A 6052-nucleotide genomic window follows, 5' to 3' on the forward strand; every position below is an offset into this window, starting at 1 on the left:
GCTGTGGCATAGGTACATGAGACGACATACTCTCTCATAAGGAGATGCCTCGCCGAGAGATATCGGAATGAGAGTCGTGATCCGACGTTTTAGGATATATGAAACTCCACGATTTTCATACCTACCAATGCATATCAGATGCCTTCACGACTTGGTTGCTCTCTGTCATGCTCAGGGCTTGGTTTCATAAATTCTTACTAATTACTTTGTATACGCTTACTTATAAAACATGTCCAAGCGAAAAAGTCGTGCTAATTAAGGCTGTTATTACTACCGTAGACGCAAGTTTACAAATTGCTTTCAGAGTTAGCTGCTTTATTATGACGCTTTTGAAAGATTAATTATTTATTGATGGAATGCATCTGCAACTTTTATCATAGCCTATCCTAGCTATAAATCTATAAGAGGTAAAATTTTTAAAATGTCCTCTTGGCTGCCGTTTTCTTCTCGTAATGTGATGAAGGGAATTTATATTCTATCATATCACTTTTAAAATATGAAGGATCCTTTAAACTAATTAGGGACTTCAAAGACAATTTAATGGATCCAAGACCCATGCGACAGGGAATACAATATGGGTGAAGTGAAAACTGAAGTCTATATAGGTCCATCTTTTGAATCCATTCCAGAGACAATGGTATGATGAGAAAAGGCACGAATTTGGTCCTGGCTAAAGAAGCGGAGCTATACGGCTCTTCACAGCTCAGCGGCGACCGCCGAGCCGCACGTTTAATGTTACATCATATGTTACTCGGCAATTTCTTTTTGTGTCTCAATTGCTTATGCACCAGAGGCTGTAAATAGAGATCAGTATACTGTGTCATAAATTCGTAACTTTCGTATTAGAACGCTGGGACACAGTAACTGTTGCAGGCTATTTCAGTTTTTAATGCTTAAACCTATTAATTTTTAGTGTATTGTTCCAGTCTAAACATGGTTTAAAAAAAAAAAAAAAAAAAAAAAAAAAAAAAAAAAAAAAAAAAAAAAAAAATAACAAAGAACCTATATTTTGGTAACAATCATGAATAAATAAACCCAGATGAGGTTATGGTGGTTCAGGTACTCCTTCCACCCACAGTAATTAAAAAGTAACTAGTTTCTCACGATGGTTCCTAGTTTTGTAAGTTTGTGTTATGTTTGTGGATGTCGAGCAAAAGTCCTTGGAAACCGCAAAGAGATTTATAAAATGACTTATTATATATAAGGTTATATAAATGAAAATGAGTAATATAATATTTTGTTTCTCATTACAAAACCCTAAAGCCTCTACCCTACCCTAATAAAAATCAAAGAGATTTGACATTCCAATGAAAGGTTAGGAGGTCACAGAGAATCGCTCTTAAAAGTTATTTGATCTCAGAGTACTCGACACTCAATTGAGAGTTACAGAAGGGGGGGGGGGGGGCGTAAGCAAAACCTATGGCTCCCTTTAGTTCGCCTTGCCTTGCCTTACCGGCCTTAATGGGAAAATGGGAAAATACCCCCTAAGAGCAATTAGAAACACATGAGGTATATAATTATATAATTCACAAACTTTCTAGCTCAAATTTGCTTTTGTTGACATAGTGCCGACTTAAGATGACTTTAAGAGTATAGAGGTACTTTATATCTCTCTTCTATGAGAAACTTAAACCAGTGTATTGTTGCTGAGGAATTTATTTTAATACGTCTTTCAAAATTTAATCCGATTTTGTTACTGTTGTTTTTCACAGTCCTGGCTATTAGGAAGAAATCTAACGTAGGCTTGTCACAACAAGTGCGTCTACACACCAGCCTTTCGCCTGATCAGTCAGCAATAAAAAAAAAAAAAAAAAAACAGTAGGTACTAAATACATTACATGACGGGATGTCTTTCAAGCACATTTTCACATTTCTCTAATGTCGGGGGATCGTCGGTTTCATAGTGTAAAGGTACACCTGGCCTGTAGGTAGGCCTACGAAATGTCACTTCTTCCTTTGGGTTCGGCGAGCGCAACATCAGCGCGACGAATTAAGTCGCGCATTAAATTAGGAAGCAATATTTACGACTCGTCTATCTGAACAACTTTCGGGAGTCCCACGAACATCCTTTAATCCTATAGAATATGTTGTGTTTAACAAAAGATTAGTTAGGAAGACTGTGTTGGCAAATGAATCAGGTATAATCATCCTGAGCAAATGCAACCAGATTAGAATACTTGGGAATTATCTGGGACACGATAGAAAATACCAACAACTTGTCATCCATAATGATAAATGTGATAATGAAAATTCAAAAGAATCGTCGGAATTAGAGAAAATTAAAATAAATTTTAAGGTAGAGAAATGTTACATCTGTCTGTAAATAGATTACAAAATTTTAGAATTTTTCTATTTACAGATCTTCCTATCTACTTTCTACAGAACTTTACAGAAAGATTTAGACAATTATTTTCGCAGAAACTTCATCAGTGCTCTTATTTATCGGGGTCTAGATGGGGACATAATATAATAATGCTTTAATTGAACAACCCAATGATGATTTACATCAACAAGCTACATATCAACGAGTACGATATCACTGAAATTATTATGAGTAAATTGAGAAGTTGAGAAGTTAGCTGCTTCTGCGCCACCTATTTCATTTAGTAGCTCGATGTATTCCTGACCTATACAGTGGAATAACACACAGATATGACTATAAAATGACTGAATGTACTATTGACTATACGCTGAGATCGCCGTTGAGAGGAAAAGTTCTACGAAAGATGCATCTAGAAGAAAGTAGGGTTATCCATGCAATGAAGAAAACCCGAGATAGACTTACATGCATCGGAATCTCGTTATTTGAGTGAGATAATATATTGACGCGTTCAGCAAGAAGTGACGGTCCAGACTGTAGTGTATATTTCCTTTACCATCACCAATGCCTCAGATACATCATTAATAACATAATGTTTGGTATAGTATAGAATATTTGCACACGTCGCTTTTCCACTTTGAAGTATTGTAGGAGAATCAGTCTGGATTACCGAAACTTCAATGTCAAGTAGGCTCTGCACTTGATTCCCAATTGATGGGAAAATATTTTTATTATACAAATAAAACAGACTGCTCTAAACCACTGGGCTGAGTTTGGGTAGTTTTAGACTGACCGTTTCATGTGGAAGGATTGTTTAAGACCGAAAACTTGTTTAGAGAGAGCTTATAAGAGGAAGTCGACTCTAAAATTTTTATGCGTTATAGTTTATAACATTTTAAAGATATTCAAACATTTTAGAGATCAAATCGAATGGATCAAGTAGTGTAGCTCAAGGTTTCAATAGTTCAATACTGTTCCGAAGTTAGTTACCAAAATGTTAACCCGCCATGAATCTATCATTTTAAATTTTGTTAATTGAATCAGCTTGCTAAGTTGGCAAGGTTAAAAAGCTATTTTTGCTTCTTATCTATCAGTAGTTAAAAAATAATCAAGTAGAGAATAGAGGAAAGATTTTATATGCTCTTCTCTTCGTCGTTTTTAGATACACGTGCGGTTTATTCTTATTCAAGAAGTCAAGTGTCAAGAAGAAAGTTTATTTCCTTATACTTCAGTGTTTATTCAATGAAAGATGTGATGTAATATTATTTTCATCAAAATTCTGTTTGAAAACCGATTTGATTTCTTATGGCCTGGATGTTTACCCAAAGGTGGAAAGAAGTAAGGAGAGTTTAAGATTTATAACAATTTATAAGGAATATTGTAACAAAAAGGCATAGATATTTCTTAACTAAAATAGGAATTATCGGACCTGTATCGCATACCTACCATGATAAGAATATGCGCATGCATAGTTTTTGTGCTGCGATTGCTAATTAAAACATAATTGGTTTGGTAATTAACAAAATAAAACTCATGAGACACTAAAGTAGTCAACTACCTAAAACACTCTCTGTACTCTGTACACAGTATTTTACGAAATTCATAGTTTGAAGCCTAACATATAGACAGGTTAAAATTAATATTTTTCTTGTATGGAGCAATTTGCACCAAGATTTTAAAATATTTCTCAACAAAATAGAATTGGATTCATTTATTTTCATATTGAATAACATACAAGTAATAGAAATATACCCACATAATATAAATTTTAACGCTACTAAAATTATAGAGTTTCTTCTCATATGGAGAAATTGACGGATTATTTAGTAATTATAAATTCGTTTTAACAAGCAATTAATCATACTCGTTTATTCCAACTATTGTGACATAGGATTTCGTTTTGGCTGAGAGCAAAATCATTTCATAGTTAAAATCCTTAGTCGTTAAAAGTCGTTTGGTTGAACTAATTTTGGGTAACGAAGTTCAATTTTATGTTTTTCTGTGTATTCAATAAGCTTGTTAATTATTTTTATTAAGTATAATAAAATGGCAAGATTATTACAGCTTTCTAGAGATTTCACAGTACGCTTAGGCAGCGCCGGCAGATAGTAAACACGTCTCAATGTGGTTCAAGCGAAGGCTCGAACACCTAAATAGAACCGTTTTACCCCCGAAGGGCATAAAACGGATATTTAGGTTTCAGCCGTAGCTTGAACCACACCTTTAGGGCCTTGCCGGCTTGTGTACTGAATCAAATGGCCGCCGCGCGCTGCCTGTCATATGCGAGAAAGAGACAAGGATACTAATAATGTTTGAAAAACACCTATAGAAAGAGCGAGATAGCAGATAATTATGACGATTATTGAAAGGGTAATCTCAATGTGGTTCAAGCTACGGCTGAAACCTAAATATCCGTTTTATGCCCTTCGGGGGTAAAACGGTTCTATTATGCCATCTGACTGAAATAAGACTACGTTTAATCCATTATAGAAAGCTTACGTAGTACGGATATTAAATTTACCTAAACAAGTTTCTAATAGGAAGTATCTAATAAGCATGTGTAGGTACCTACTTACAGATATTGAACTGAGAGTTATTATTTAACTTATGTTCATGAATGTTTGTGGAAAAATATTTCACAAACTTTCTTCGCGAATGAGCTCTTTTCAATTAAGACATAGATAGAATAGATTAAATATATTTATCACTTTGTTATATTCTTTAAAAGCTGTGTAAGAACTATGCGATTTCCGAGACATCGAAATAAAGATTCTATGTAGTAAATATTCTTACAAGTCAAATTAATAAGATGAAAAGAATCATGTTCATTTTAATCACTTATAAAGCATACAACGCACATCGCAGCAAGGTCTCGCCCTGGCCTTCCAGCCACAAGCGGCATCCATGAAAATTCCTCCGTGCCATCTGAGCGTACCTAATACATTCATAACATTCGGGAGGCGGATTCCAGGGGGTAGGGACGCCCGCCCCTGTCATGCCATTAGTAGAAACGTAATATGCATACTTATTACTCGTCTTATCTCACTATGATTATTCCAAGTTCCAAGTTTTCCTTATTTACGGGACTATACCGAGACCACCGATATCTGTGACCGAGATATGTCCTGACTGTAAATATTATTGTATTATTCCACGAATTATAATAAATAATTTATAACTTATTTACATACAATTATGACTGATGGATAACGAGATATCAGTAGCACGCGGTACAGTAAGATATAATTACTCTGAGGGCAATTATATCGTACTGTTACGACTTATAAAGTTGTAAGTAACATTAAAATATGTTCTACCTAAAAATGAAATCTAATCAAGTTATAACTTCGATCACTTCTATTATAAGCAAATAGTATGACATTTAATGACACTTTTTTTATCTACTAAGATATGGTTCAAATTATAGGAATGACTGCAATTCGAAAGTAATTAATTTGCTTATTTCATGGACAGATCTTTACTTTGGTGAATTAATGAATTTGAAACGGATTGAAAGCAAAAAACGGGTCCAAATAATTTCTTTCGTATTTTCCTTAATCTCTGCAGTCATATAAAAAATGTTTACCTACACTACCATATCAAACTTGTTTGCGAGAGAATATATTAACGTGTGCACATATGTATAAATGAACCACATTATATAAAGGACATTAAGTATACCTAAAATATATTTTCCTTCTTATTTTAGCCATACATCTTAAAATATGATCA

Source organism: Epargyreus clarus, unplaced genomic scaffold, assembly GCF_041222505.1.
Source record: "Epargyreus clarus isolate Ecla_fem2 unplaced genomic scaffold, WU_Ecla_fem_2.2 ptg000034l, whole genome shotgun sequence".
NCBI classification, from domain to species: domain Eukaryota; kingdom Metazoa; phylum Arthropoda; class Insecta; order Lepidoptera; family Hesperiidae; genus Epargyreus; species Epargyreus clarus.